This window comes from Agelaius tricolor, unplaced genomic scaffold, assembly GCF_023055355.1.
Source record: "Agelaius tricolor isolate 1412-34295 unplaced genomic scaffold, bAgeTri1.0.p SCAF_4, whole genome shotgun sequence".
In the NCBI taxonomy this organism is placed as follows: domain Eukaryota; kingdom Metazoa; phylum Chordata; class Aves; order Passeriformes; family Icteridae; genus Agelaius; species Agelaius tricolor.
The window spans coordinates 13,103,044-13,119,260 of record NW_027269264.1 but is presented as its reverse complement, the minus strand read 5'-3'; positions in this window follow the sequence as shown (position 1 = coordinate 13,119,260).

The window sequence follows — 16,217 nt, the reverse complement described above, 5'->3', positions numbered from 1 at the left end:
TACTTTAGTTTACTATTTTATTTTATTTGATGTGTGAAAAGAAATAATTATTTTAATTTTAATGGCTTCGCAAACATGCATAGCTGAAAGTGTTTCAGAATCATTATATCAGACCATATTTCATGCTCCATTTAAAATAAGCAAATGCAGAATCCAAACAAAATAGGTCCAATTTACATTTTGAAGTAAAAGGAAATTTTAACGATTAGCTTTCCTGAGACAGCATTGTCTCTGCTCTTCTTTTTTCTTTTTTTTCTTTCTTATTTCTTTGTCAGCACAAAGGTGTCTCACTGGGTCAGCAGTGTCTGGGTCTTGTCCCCTTGTATGGGCAAGACAAGACAGCCTTTTTCTCAGAAACATTCCCAGATTTGTCCTTTGCTCTCTGCACAAAGACATGTGTTAAATGGGAGCTAATGAGTGAAGCAAAGATCCACATATTGCCAACACAATTAGATGCATGATGGTCCCAGAAAGCAACAACTACAATTCCAGGTGCACTGCAACAAAGATGAAGATGAGAAGAGATGGTTGGTGCTATCCAGGTGGAGCACATCGGGGACTTAGTTAAATCTGCTTTAAGGATACTGTGCAAAGGCCATACCATTATCATTTTTAAATACAAGACATTATTGTTCATCTTCCCTGAAAGCAGTGACACCTATAGACAGTAGCTCCATGTTCTGCCTTTCTATCTTTTCTCTCGCTCCTCTTCCTCTTTCATTTTCCTTCTTGCTGAAAAACAAAAAATGTTGGGTGATTTATCTAGGCCTTTTCTGCATATCTGAGTCATCTCAGTTCAATTTCTAGTGTTTGGAAGACATATTTTGTGGTATTTTATTTCAGTTTCTCTTCAGAGGACTTTACCATGTCATTGGATGCACATTCTGTTATATGCCCCTTCAGCTGGACATTTTTCTGGAATGGAATTCCCTTCCTAAACCTAATTCAAAACACCAAAGAGTATGTTGTCATTTTTGACTGCTAATAACTACAGAGTTCCTTAAAACCTTTTTTAGTTTTGCCTTTCAGTAGTCAAATGCACTAATGCATTCCTTCTGCTTTATACACATTTTCAGATGTAGAGAGCAGCTCAATTATACAGGCTGGGTGAGGCATATATAGGCTGGCAGAGGATTTTGGACAGCAAAGTCCAAAGGTCTACAAGGTTACTTCCTCCTCTTCTGTTTTGCCTGTATCTGTGCATGCCAGAAATCCCCAGCAGGGGACTTCTTAATCTCTCTGCAGGAGGACGCACAGTATGTTCTCATACCCACAACACATAGAGGCATGCATGCTTGCTTTGCTCCTGGTATTCTTCTGTCAGTTTGTGTAATTGGAAAAGAGCAATTCAATATTTCTATTACACAGTGGTGGCAGAAAGTGGCATGTGAAAGCTTCACAGAAGTCCAGAATTAACCAGTTAATCTCAGTCCTTCTTTTGTTTCTGATATAGCTGCTGACCAGTAAATACATAACAAACCAACTGGACCTAAACCAGCCCAGAAGGATGAGAAATGGAAAAGTAATTATGTTTGTCATGCATGTAGTCAGTGTTACTGAAAATGAGAGCTAGCAAGTATTTGTGAAAGAAGTACAATTTACTTAGTGCTGCACTAGAAGACCCCTCCTTTTGCCAAGGGAAAAGTCTGGGATATGTATAAGTAACTTTTTGTGTGTGTTGACCTGTTTCAGTCATGCTGGAAATCCCAATGGCTTTGATGTCATATAAATTTTGTAAAAATTGGTTTCTAGGAAGACTAAAAGAAGACACAGCACTGTGCATAAGGAAAGGCAGAGAAGGGTCAGGTATTCTGTGTTCTGGTGAGTTCCCCAAAAGCTCAGGAGCAGAGTTAAGCTGGGCAGTTGGCACCCTGTCTCCTGTTCCAAGCCAGCCAAGGCACACTTGCCCCTTGCCTGCTGTCCACTCAACCAAAAAGAGCTCAGGGTCATCAGAGACACTCTATGTCTTGAAGACCAAAAGAAAAGATTCATGTGGTAGAGCGGATACTGGTAAGAAGTGCATGAAAACTACATGTTTTCTGCAGAAAGACCAATTTGTTTAGTTTTTTATTACACCAGGCCAGAAAGTAAAATTAGCTAGTTAAAAATCATGCCTATTTTCTTGCTGCTCTTTTCAGTTTTAATGATTTTTTTCCCACAGTATCACAGAGTTGTTAGGAAAATACCTAGGGTATAGTTCAAGTCTGTCTTCAAATTTGTTAGGACAGTATTTCACAAAGAACTTCTTCTGTGTTCTTGTGCTGAATTTCACAGTTGCTTCCCACCTTGAGCAAATACCCAGTTCTAGTTTCCATGTATAACTAACAGATATGAAGACAGAATTATTTAATACAGATCCCAATTGTTATGATTTTAAATTCTCTTTAGGGTCCTGCAGAATTACTGAAATGCTTTAAAGCTCAACTCCTGTTAGAACTTTATCCACCAGAGGCTGATTTGTTCTCTCTTGTGCTGTCAGACGTGCTAATATAGCTGAAAATGCAATTACACAATTTAAATGTTCTCAGCAGCACTAATTTTTAAAATCAAAATTGTTACAGAAAATTTTAAATACTTTTAGGGAATAATTAGCCTCTGTGTAAGTGATGGGGTATGGGGTGTTTACATCCTGTGGCTTGAGACTACAAAGCTGGAATTATCATTTGATTTTGAAAAACTCATAGACTGCATGGATGGTAAAGCTTTCATGTGACAGACCTGAACAGTTTTTATTCCAGCAGAAATAATGAGATTGATATTTGATTGTCATTGTGGCCTTTGCACATGCTGAAGAGAGACACTGTAATGTGTTACCCAGAGGAGCTGTTCATACAAAGAGCATGGGATAAATTACATACTACAGAGGCCAGTGAAGGTAACCTGTGTAGAGCTGGTTGCTTGTAAAACAAAGGTCAACTGTGATAGCAGAGCCAATGCAGTCAGCCATTCAGGCTGGTGCTGCAGTATATTATGCCAGCTCATCACTAAAGTAAAGGAAAAAAACTACACCAAACCAATTTATTTTACTATATTAATGCTCTAAAATCCAGCTGTTCATTTCCACATTGAACACATCATGATCTCTGACATGACTTCTTGGGCAGAGAATCTGTCTGAAATGGACTATGAACTACAAGAGACTTACAGACTGCCTGGCTGTTGTGCTTCACTACAGTATGCTCACAAGCTTTCCTTGCAGTCAGCTGCTATACACTCATCACTTCTGACAGTGGTGCAATTTGTTTATATTCCTGAATTCTCCTTGGGTTGGGGATAAGACTGTAGCTCTGATAGCCATTCTTAAAAACATATAGGCCAGGTTTTCTCCTCTAACCCATCTAAACCTTTAGCAGTCTGTATTTTATTTAAAAGATAAGGCTTCCCTCTATATTAGAATAAGTATTTCAAACACTTTTGAGAAAGCAACAAGCCATCTCTGCAATTTAGCCATACAACCTTTCTCCCACATTTTCATTTTCCTAAGGAGAAGTATTTTGCGTAAGACTTATTGATAACATTCTTAAAAACAAAGCCATTCATACATTCAAACTTAACTAATTCTATTTTTTGACCTCTGACTATCTTATTGAAGTCTCAGCAGACTCAAAGGTTGACCTATTATGCTAATTATATTGTAAAAAGTATATATAGTTTCCTTTATTTAGGTCCACATGTAGGTTCACTGCAATAAAAGACTTTATAATAAAATAATCACTGAAGATCTCAGGGAGCTTTTCAAGCATGTATTTAGGTCCTGTATTAATAGTTCATGTTCTGTTCTTTAATCTGGTTTTAACTGGGTGAAGTAGTACCATTTCAAGTAACAGCATATTAACTAATTAAGGAAATAATAAACTAAGTAGAATTATATTGCTGAACAGTAACTATGCTAGATAATGTCCAGTGTTTAAACTAGGGTAAGTATTTGCAAGCCAATAGTGGAGAAACTGTGATTGGAGACATTTAATGAAGATGAAGAGTTTTGGTAGGGGAAGGAAGAGAAGTCATAACAGCATGGACATCCTCTTGCTGAGAACGTGCATGTGGAACAACTGGCGAACTGTTTGCCTTTCTTTTTTGAAGGCCTTCTCCTGCTGTGGATTGTTCTGGATCACAGGGTCAAATACGCAAATTGTCTGCCTTGGAAACATGGTTGAAGAGCTGTGTAATAAGAGCCAGTCATGTACTGGCTGACCTGTAGCTCAAAGGCACATCAGAAATGCAATTTAACTAATCTCATTAATAACATGATGAAACCCATAGCACACACATTGGAGGGCAACTGTTAAGTTAAAACTAATTTGCATGAAATTGCAGGAGTTTTCAATAGTCTGAGTGGAGAAAGAAGTATTATTTTAGCATGTTTGTCATATGTTGCTGTTGTCAAATATCTGGAAAAAGTATTAGGTGTAATGTGCCCAATTTTCAAGATGAAAATATCTGACACAGGTGTGTTGGTTGCAATTAAGCCATAGAGGGTCCTGATGTGAAGTTGCCTCCCTCTTTGCAAGATTACTTTCCAACTACACAGATATAATGTCTCTTGAGCATGTGTGAAGGCCACAATCAAAGTAAAATCTCTGTGAGATTTCTGCTGGAAAAAACGTCTTTCAGATCTATTTCTTAGAAGTCTGCACAGGCAGACTTCTAAGAAATAGAAACAAACTAAGGTCTCTAGGCTGCTGAAGCATTACTGCTTGAGAAAATGAAGAAGAGCTTTCAAAATCTGCTGCTGCATCCCCTCTGAAGAGCATGCAGAAAGCCTGGCTTGCATTTAAAACAAGCAGCAAAAGCATGTCATAGTAATGAATCCTTTTGTACAGCAAAGTACCTATCTCCACTAAATCCTCCTAAAAAAGACTTCTAATAAGATAATTTACAGGCCTGCCTAAGTGGGAAAATGCCTATTATAAAAGTCTGCTCTGTCCTGAGTAAATTGGGAAAAGAGCAACTTTTGGGCAATAGCACATCTATGATGGCAATGTGGTTTATAATTTCCTTCTTCAGATAACGCCTTAATAGCAAAACATGAACATGTCTAGTGGTTAGCCCCATATCTGCCTGACCTAAACATTCAGCAATGAAGATAAGATAATCCCTATGGTTTCCATTTTCCCTAATGCTACTCAGATGGTAAATCACTCATTTAAGATAAATAAAATGTGAACTTTATCACTGTCTCCTGGTCATCAAGCTTTTAGGATCTCTCATTTGATTTTGACATTATTTCCAGAAGTCTGGAATTTTACTTATGCATTCAAGAGGTCTTTCTGGTAAAAATTTTACATTCACATGCAGTCATACATACTATAAGAACTAGCTCTCACTGCAGAGAGATCTGGACAAGGTGAGGAAACCCCAATGCCCATTTGCAGCAATATTTGCATTGTCCAGTGTGTTTTCCCTTATGTGTATTATTACTCGGACTCATGCTTGGCATAAAATTTGACAATGTATTGTTGCCATACTGACATCTCTAAATTGTTCCAAGTTCGGGAATTTTTTCTCTTGCTTCTATTTAATGAGTCAGCAGTTGAATTATGTTTTTTTAATTTATGTCCAGCAGGAATGACTTGTTAGGCTATTTTTTAGCATCCTTTTGAACAGGGTTCATTGTACAGATGAGAACAACAAGATTGTTTTTGTTGCAAGAACATTAAAGAACATAATAAATTAGATCAGCCATCCTCAGGTAATTTCTGCATATAATCTGTAAAATTGCTCTTTAAAGTAATTTCAGGGCAGGAATGTATTTGTACAGATTAACAATGTCTTAAAGGGTATGGAAAATGAACTCATGTCAGCTCCTCCTATCCCAACAAATGTTCTACCTCTGATGTGCAGCCTGTTTTTCCTGCTGGTAGTTTGCTGTGGGTGGGTATGGGAGGATGTTGGAGCATGGAAATGTTATTACAAAGGCAAGTCAGGACTCCAGAAGCCAGGCTCCTAAAATCTATGGTGTTTGTGAGGGTTTCTCATGTTTATCACTCTGTCTGCACTTGGGTCTCCTGTTCATGACCCTGCCAGCACAGTGCCGCTCTGACCCTTGAATCATGCTGCCTGTGAGCCTATGGACTTCTGTTTTCCCTGTCTCACCACTATGTTCCAGGGACTGATCATAGCTTTTTCATTGAGAACAGATAGTGGCTCAGTCTCTGCAAAGGGGTTCCTCCCACAGGCAAGGAGAGCAAACAAGGAATTCCTCAAGATCTGCCCCCTCATCACCCAGCAGTTTCTGTTCTTCCACAATGTAAAGCTGCCCTCAGCACCAGCACTAGCCTCCAGAGAAGCAGCCTGTGTCACCTGAAAGAAACCTTTATACATCTCAGCTGTGAGTCCATGCTTTCTGGGCTTCTAAGCTTTGGGGTATCCTTGATGCCTCAGGTCAGGCCAGGAAATACATGGTGCTTCAGCTCTAGTGGAGCAGCTTTGCTCTGCAGCTGGGCATTCCACGCTGAGGTAAGCACCTCGCCATTATCATCTCTCTTCATCTTTCTTCGGAGTGTGAGCTCCTACCAAGTGACTCCAGCCTGTCAGGAAATGCTTCATCTTGCCCTCACTCTGCCATTGCAGCTGGTAGGGGTCTTGCTGGGCTCTGGCATAGGGCAGGAATAAGGAGCTGAGACCTCCTGACCTGGGGTTTGACTGGGGCGCTGCTCTGCACGGGGAGGAGGGCTGTCTTAGGATGGCTGCTGACTGCACCTTCTCATTGCTGTGGTGGGGATCACAGCCTCAAAGGGCTGAAAAACAGCTGAAGGTGGCAGGGGTCTCTGGAGGTTGGTCCAGTCCAACCCCCACGCTCCAGCAGGGTTACTGGGGATCAGTTGCCCAGATGAGATGTGAGTGAGCTGGATTTAATTGCAGAGAGAGTTTACATTAGACAGAGTATGCAAACTCTCTGCAATTAAAGGCAGCCAGTGGCTCCAAGACTGCAGACAGTAATTATATGTGGTTTCTCACTTCCCCATCATATGAGAACAGACGCTGTGGGTTTGCAACAATAAGCCCTTGCCACTCCAAGGAAAGAGCTGATCTTGTTTTCTCCACTCCTAGGGTTGTTGTAAGTATTTTTTATCTAAAATGATTACAGAAGATCTGAGTTTGAACCATGGGATTTACTCTGCTTAAGTGTTTGATTTTAGTTTCTCAAATTACCATCTTAGTCGAGCTCCTTAGAATATAAAAATAACTGATCATTTTTGAAGTCCAGCTCCAACTTCAACAGTTTATTTAAAGAATATAAAATTATTTCTATAGATTTTTGCTTCTGAAATTAATTCTGTCTTTTTGAGAAAATAAGTTTCAGAGACAATTTTAGATTAATTCTTTAGTCCTGAAAATAATTTGTTTCAAGGGAAGTGGATAGCATTTAGATGATTGTACAAAGACAAGTGTTTGAGCAGTTTCTGAAAGGCACTTACAAAGATTTTAATTAAAATACTTTTATCAATGTTTAAGTATTTGTATGGAGTATGTAGATATCCCACATAAAGGTTAGGGAGCCTTTCAGTGGTTTTCTCATGGACAAGAAATCCCTCTGCCCTGGGCAGACAGGCAGTGGGACAGTATTCATTTTATTGTGCTAGACTCTGGATCACTGTTTCACATATCAGCATCTGCCAGAAATGAAAACCAAAATTAATAAGTACTTAATAGTACTTATAGTACTAATAGTAATTAAAAATTAATAATTATATAAGGGGTCTCATGGCATAAAATAGATTACAATCTAAAACCTGTCACTTTTTTACCTCTTATGAGGCCAAAGAAAATCAGGTACAAGGACTTAAACAGTGTTCCCCTGCAGGGCTGGCACAGTGTTAAGGAACTGTTCTATACACCTGCTTCTATGCCACGCACACCTAGATATCTCCTCCTGGAAAAACCAGTATCTGGTACACAAAAACTTCTCACCCAAGAATTCCCCTGTTAAATTCAGGAGAGCACCAAGACCAGTGCTTCAGATTACTCTAATAAACTCAGCTGCCTGAATTTGCTTCTGTGCCACTTAATTTCAAATTTATGTGTTTTTCTCCTTGCATCAGCACCAGTGAGCCTGGCAGCATCTGGAGATCTGTGCTGAGTTTTGCCTCCCTGGAACTGGGCAGCCATTAACTCCATGGAAAAAGCCCAGCAGATGCTACAGAGATAGAGAAGGTGCTGGAGCGTAGTACATCTGGAAAGGGATGGAGAAAAGACTTTCGTACTGAGACACAACATCTGGAGACAAGAAGGGAGAGAAGGACTCTTTTGGATGTCTTCAACTTCTTTGTGGTGGGGAAACAGAAAGGAAAGAGACAGACCTCTTCTCTGAGGTATAGAGGGACAGCACCAAAGACACTTGCCAGAGACCAAAGGGGCCCCTTTATTCCCCAGCAAGATGCTTGACTGAAGAAGAGACATACAAAGAAGCCATGGAATCTCCACTCCTGTAGATCTTTCCTGCTCTACTGAACAAGTTCTGAGGCACCCTGGTTCAGCTGGTACTCCTTTAAACATGGAGTTTAAAAGTGTGATGGGGCAAGTGGTGGATCAGACCTCCAGAGGTCTCTTGTGAAAAAAATACTCTACAATACTATATCACAGCTTCCTGAGCACTGTTTCAGCTCATTTTGCTGAAATATCCTCTGCAATCTGTTAGCATTCCAGAACTAACAGGAGTAGTACTCGGTGTGTTGGATGAATCCTTGTCTTGGAGGACAAATGCAGACAATAGGAGATAATTTGTTGTGAGGCTTCTTTGTCCTGAAGCTGTAGTATTGGTGACATTGCCCTGGTGGCAAGCCATCAAGTGCATTTCTACTGCCTGTTCCTCATGAAACTATGATGCCTTCATTTATCCTGATTTCAAAAGTTACTAGTGTTTTAAGAAAAAAGACTTTTAATGTGTCATGTTACAGCCAGGCAAACAAGCTGGGATTATTACAAGTAAAGCTTTAAGAAAGCTTTATGGGAATAAAGGGAGTCAGAGGCTTCTGCAAGTCAAGCTAGATGATGGCTACTGTAGAGGGCTAAGGAAAGTTGGTGGTAGAATCTGTAGTAGCAGCACCAGGTGCAAGTAGGTACAAGAAAAGACTAATGGCTTAATCCAGGATGAAAGTAGCACAAGAAGAGTGAAGAAATTTATGAACATATTACTGGAGAAAACAAAACAAAACAAAAACCAGCTTAGTGAAGAACAGGGTAGACCTGAAGTCCAACAGAGGTATATGCTTTTTGCTTATCACAAAGATAGAATACTATCTGTTTGGCATGCTCAAAATATGAAAGTTTTTCACAGGAAAATTATCACAAAGCTACAAGACAATGTGTTTCCCTTTAAAGATAGCTCTTATAAAAAAATAATGTGTGATTGACAGCTAGATATGGACTTTGGGATTATTTTCTATTTCCTGGGTCTTAGCCTTGTATCCCATTATTTGTCCTGGCTTCCTTATCAACAAAACATCAGTGTGCAAGCTGAAAACAACAGAGCTGTGCTGTTCTCCTCATAAGAAGAAAAAAATACAGTCTTTGTATTCCTCTGGTATCCAGCTTCACAAATGTACCCATTGTTTCTGCTTGTTTTCTGCCTGTTGCACTAGCAATACTGAAAAAGTAGTGCTGTACTCGCAGAGCTGTACTTGGGGATTCCAAGAGCCCTCATATCTCAGCTTCAAACTTCTGCATGGCTAGGACAATGTTTCTGTTTGTGTTTTTGCTTTGTTATCTCTGGGAAATACCTTCATTCTCCTTTTAAAGTGTACTCAGCTCCCCTAAAGGTCTGGCTGCTTCAGGAGCCCCGGATTCTGCCATCAACATCTCTTATCACTGTACTCTAAATATGATGCTGCACTGGTCACCATAGTAATACCCTGTCACTGTGAGTCTTTCATGCATTTCTCATCATGCAAACACATTTCTCAATTTTCTTTTTTAAAACTGAACTGCAGTAATCTAACCCACAAATGTCTTGGCATGATCACACTATTAATCACTGACATTGCTTTTTAGAAGCCTGGCACCTTGCTTCATTCTCTGTTTGCAGCTTGCTCTTTGATATTAAAGCTGACTTGTGAGAAGGGAAGAAAGGTGGGATGGCAGCTTTACTGCCCTCCAACTCTTTGCCCACTCAAGGCTGCAAAAGCTTATGGAAGTTCTATGCCACTGAAATAAACCTGCAGCCTGCATATCCTCCCCCACGTGCTTGGAAATGTGGCACAGATGGAGCTGTACTGTCTGTGGGGATTACATACTGGGGAGAGTGGCTGTGCACAAGAACCCTGTCAGTATTTAAACCCACTCACTAGAGGCTCATGGGGCGAGTGGGTAGAAAAGAATATGGAGAAGAGTTATGATATCCCAGTCTTGGGCTGGGGCCTGTCCTGGGCAGGGAAGCACAGACTGAGAGGTTTTCTTCTGACCAGAGACAGAAGAACTTCTGGAGAACCACAGTGGAAATCGATTTCCTAGCACCTCTAGGAAGGCCATAAGTGAGGCTGAAAAGTAGATTTTTAATGGGCAAAAGACAGGAATAACCCAATGTATGTTTTCTGTTTGTACAGAATGTGACTTACAATCCAGGGACCTAAAAGGATCAGACCACATCAAATGGAAGTAATGTCTGTATCTTACTACTGTTCTTTTCAGGTCTGCTTCTCCTCAGCTCCTATTACAACCGTTCCATGCTGCACCATTTGAAGGCTACACATATTACCAAATCAGAAAGTGCCAAAAATCATTGTTGAAATAATTTCTCCTTCTCAAAGGAGAATCATGTGCTGTTTTGAATTCAGGAGAGTTTTTCAGGTTGTTCAGTGTCCATCTGGCATTAGACATGGGGCTAATGAGGAGGAATTACTTCTGAGACCACTTACTCAAGTGTAGGTCTCTGAGCTCTCACAGATTTTTTGATTGCTGTGGTTTTTTAATGATAGTTGAGCATTACATGTATTTTAGATAACACGGTAATTGAGCTGGTACTGTTGACCGAAGAGGCTGTTGTAATGAAGTCGTGGATGGCTGCTCAGTATGCAAATGTCATAATGACACTGAACTCCGGAAAGCAAAAAGCACCCATATGGGAACTGTTTGCTGTAGCATGCAACAAATCTTTGAACTGCCCAGTGTTAAATGAGCCAAGCTGGATCTTTAAATAAATGGGTGTAGATTAACCATTAGATTATTATCTTCAGTAATTGATTAAATTCTACCCCACGGCACTCAACAGAATTCTCTTTGACAGAGATTTGGACTCCCCAGGAGAACCCCTTCTTACTCTCACCCATCCCATCCCAAAGAGAAAGGTCATCTGTGGGAATCTGCTGAGGGATTTGTTCATGTCTAAATGAGGAGCACAGAACAGCTGCAACCCCAGCTAAGATGGCCCCAACATTGTTCTCAGTCCAGCCACAGCCTATTGAACACATTGACCATTTTATTAGACTGGAGATAAATGTAAAGGTCTGACTCTGTCTTTACATATAATGAAAATTTAATTTAAATGTCTTAGGCATAAATTTAAATGCAAAACTTTGTATCAACAAACTTGGTTAGTTTACATCAGGGGCTCGATCTGATTTTAGAGAGTGCTGGCAAAACCAAATATAATTGGTTTTGCCATGTAAACTGCTCACCTTCTCCAAAGTCCTTTACTGTCAGCCTAGTTTTCTCCCAGGTTAACAGTGAGGACTAGCTCTCCAAAACCACCAAAACAGTGCTAATAAGGTAGCATTTGAGGTACAAATAAGGTAGAAAAATGTTACAAAAAAAATCCAGATTTCAAAGCAGGCTAGTACCAGGATTGGTACTTCACCAGTTCTTGTAGTTTTATCTTTGTTCTCATAGAAACATGGCACACTTTCATTCAAGCTAAAAACCTGAGGGAACCTAAAAGGGATTTAAGAATGGAAGCGAGGTTCTAACTCAATTTTGCTTCTTATTAAAAAAAAAAATAATTAAAGGCCAATATATTTCAAAAGGGACTTAAGGTATTGATTTAAGAAACCAAAATGAGATGCCAGACTTCTAGAGTGATTATGCAATGCTTCTTATACTGCATCAATTTGAAATACCCTAAGTCATTAATCACTGGTGACTAACATCATCTTCAGAGTTCATAGAAGGAATAAATGTGTTGCTGTCCATGACTGGGAACCTTAGCAGACTAACATTCATTAATCAGAGCTGTAGAGCTGTCTTTTCCTCAAGGAAAATGACAGCTTTATAAATTTTATCTGTAGTTTTCATAGGTGTGGGTGATTTGGCTGACTCATTAATCCAGGCAGAGATTGTTAATCAGTGGATGACTGCTATGTGTGCCACAAAACCATGATTCAGATTTGCTCCTTTATGGAAATGCCTGATTGAAATAATAGTATGTCTTACATTAAGCTGTAGCCTTCTTATTTTGATCTTTGTTTTCCTAAGAAAAATGGTTCATGTCTGCCTCCTCCAAATCTTTGCTTTCCTTTGCCAATCTCCAAGGCATTCAGCAATAAAGTGGCGACCTCAGTCTCTAGCTGTCACGAGGTTTATGATAGCAGGTGGCTGGGTCAAGAGCCACTACATCACTGTAGCCCTCTTGATGGAAAGAGCTGCAGTCCTTACTAAACCTGGGAAGGAAGAAGGGGTACAGGAGCCAGGCCTTCACTTCCTTTGTTAGGCTCAGTGAGTGTGTCATTGCAGGAAATTCCTTTGTGGCCAATGCAGAAGGAGTTTTAGATAGGCAATTACAGACCTCCTGCTGAAATGCTTGCCCTTTTCCCACTCAGAGAGCTGATTTATTTCTTTGGTTTTGAGTGAACTAGTTCTTCTACAGTTGTGTAGAAAAACTATCCATGTGTGCAGTCACAGAATGGTACAGATACTGTAGAAGTGAAGAAGACTAAGAGGAGGTAGTTAGTATTCAAATCTTAGTATTCTCCAGTATAAGCTACTGTAAAAAGGTTAGTCATAAGCCTGAAAGTGTTGCAGGCTTTGGTACATGTTGTTGGACAAAGGCTAACCACCTCAAATCAGCAATTCCTTTACCAAAGCTATTAAAAAGAAATATGAAAAAAACTCAACCCAGAACTTTCTGGGCTTTATAGTGGCTACATTTTAGAAGAAGGCCTCCATTCTAAATGTCTTTTCAAAACCTGTCATAAATTCACAGCTTCAACTATATCATATTCAGCATACCTTGTGTTGAAAGTAAGAGGAATGCACTAGTGTCAATTTGAAAATGCAATAAATCTAACAAGCCACGTGGCTTTAGGTCATGGCACGTAACCTTGAGACTGCCACATAACCTCTTAGGCTCAATAACAAAAGGGGGGATACCCAAAGCGGTAGACACAAACAGAAGGGGGGACACCCATTTCATTTCCCCTACCAATGCTTTCAAGTTTCCTGCAAAAGAGAAGTGTGTTTGCAAAATATCTGAAAGCGATAAATGGGTAATTGACTTTTACATACACTTACTACATTTTCTGTAAAACTTAAGAAAAAACAAATCCAAACTTCATATGCTCTTTCCTCCACTTTCTCTCTTTGCCCTCTTTCTCCCCTCCTACAGACTTTCAAAGTTTGTTTTTTTTCTCCTTCTTTGCAGTATTAATTAATTAATTAATTTAAAAAATTAATCTTAGTATTAGTTTGTGCTTAATTTTCCCCCTGTTTAGTTTGCCTAGCAGATGGGGGTCTATCTCCCAGCCTCTCTTCATTCCTCTTGCACAGCCCATTGCTTTGCTCCTTGGCCATTCTCTTAGATAAGAAAGAAAAATACTATGCAGTATCAGATGATGGAGAAGTGGAGGAAACAGGTAAAGATTTATGGGTAGGTTCAGTGATTATAAGGAGGAATATAGTCCAAACACCTTCACTGTCAATATCAACAAGAGATTTGCCTTCAATTTGAGATGTCTAAGACTGTCTTTGGACAATTATCCCACAAAATTACATCAGTATCTCATCCAAAATAAATAGCTACTTTGGTGACTTTCACTCACCATTAAACATTTCTCTATGTCGAAGGTTCTATCTGTTCCTCCTTCCTGGTATACTCTTCCAGGTATATATCACAGAAGGAGGAAACTTGTTCCCTTGTGAGACAGGGTCACGAAGATCAACCAGAAAAAAGTGATTTACAGTAAAGGGCCTTGCCATGCCAAATGCCTTGGGAAGGTGGCTATTTTTCACTGAGTCACATTATCTATCTGAATGTTAAATTAAAAAAGGTAGTTCCTAGGTGTGGGCACAGCTCTTGTAAAGTACAGGTCACTAGCAAACTGGTTTAATCAAACAGCTTTAGACATCCTGTTTGCCCTTCATATATACACACATTACAATCCTTTTCAAATCTGGGAGTCTCTGCCTAAAGTTGAGTAGCTCACATGTTTCTGTGGAACTTCATGGTAATTAGGTGGTACTGTTAGTAGTTCCTGCTTCACGAAAGGCTGTGAGAATCACCCACATGATGCAGATCGAGGTATTTCACTGGATGGTTTGGGTCACTTAGCACGGAAGGTCTCATGCAGAATCCCTGTAGCTCTTTCAGTCACAATAGAAAATGCCATGAAGTCCTATCTAAAGCTGCTCAGGACGTGGTTTCTCCCTGTGCCTGCAGGTGCAGCCTATTCTTGCTGCACTCAAGTCCAGCCACATGATGCAGCTTATCATAAGATAACTTTTTCATCATGGACTATAACTATTTCTTCAGAGTGGGGTGGCTGTTTGTGGCTGTGGTTGGCACAGTATGAATATGCTAGTCCCCCAAATGGATATGATCAGAAGGTGAACATATGAATTCCTGAGGTCTTGATAGCAATAAATTATTATTATTATTGAACCTTTTTTACTTCCTATGTCATTCTCCTGATTCCTAGATCAACAGCATACTTTACCTCAAAATCTGCAGCAGCATCTGGAAACATCTGCACTCCAATACATCTGCTATTGTCACTGATCTGGCAAACTTTAGCCTATCATTAGGATGTTCCCCTATTTTTCCTGCCACAAGAAACCTAGATATTTACCCAGCCAAGAGTGCACCAATCCAAGCCATGAACAGCCAGTTTCTGCAGGAGAAAGCTGTGGGAAATGGTGTCAAAGGCTTTGCCAAAGTTCACAGAGACAACATCCACCGCCTTTCCCTCATCCACTAAGTGGGTCATCCTGTTACAGAAGGAGATCAGGTTGGTCATCCAGGGCCTGCCTTCCCTAAACCTTTGCTGGCTGGGCCTGATCCCCCGGTTGTCCTGTATGTGCTGCATAATGGCCCTCAACATGATCTGCTCCATGTCCTCCCCTGGCACCACTGCCAGACTGACAGGCCTGCAGTTCCCTGGATCGTCTCTCCAGCCCTTCCTGGCAGTGGGTGTCTAGACTAACTTCTGGTCACCTGGAACCTTCCTCTTTAGCCACAACTGCTGGTAAATAATTGAAAATGACTCAGTGACTCCACCAGCTCCCTCAGTACCCTTGGATGGTACCATCTGGTCCCATGGACTTGTGCGTGTCTAAGTGGTAAATCAGCACATGCTGGATTCTCAAGAAGAAATTATTTTTATCCCTTTTTCTAAGTGTTCCTTTTTTCTGGAGCCTGCTCCTCTTTACAGACTTTACTTCTGGCTTACCACCTCTGCTTTTAATTTTGTACAGGTTGCATGGAAGTGTGTCTGAAACTAAATTGCTGGAATTTAAATATTGATCTTTGTGGTTTGTACTTGTGTAGTCAATCAAAAGACTGACCAGTGTTCTTGTCAGTGTTCACTGTGGCAAACTAGAGCCAAATTAAAACTGATGATCATGAAGAAGTCAGGAAGGTCAGCACCAGTCAGGAAGAGAACTTCCTCCTCAGTTTCAATGCAATATCTATAGGTGACAGTCACAGGGACCACACATTGCCTCGCACAATGCAGTAGACTGCTGATAACTTTCCTCTTACTGGAGCAAGCTCCAGGTTCTGAGAACAGAATATCCAAGATGCAGAACTCCTGGGACCTGAGAAAGAGTTTCTGTTTTGCTTCTCCCTGCTGCCCCCTGCCCTCAGTATAAATTTCATCATTTTAAAGTAAGTATATTGCTAAAGCTTTTGTGTTTAAAACCCAGATCGTTGAAGGGATCTAAGCTGTGTTTATGTAAGTAATTAGTGGCAAAAGATTCTTATTTTTGCGTCACTAAATCCCTCACTATTTCCACTTTTCTATCTAATGCTCATCTTTGAAACATTAAGAGGTTTTCTGGTGAGGAAGACT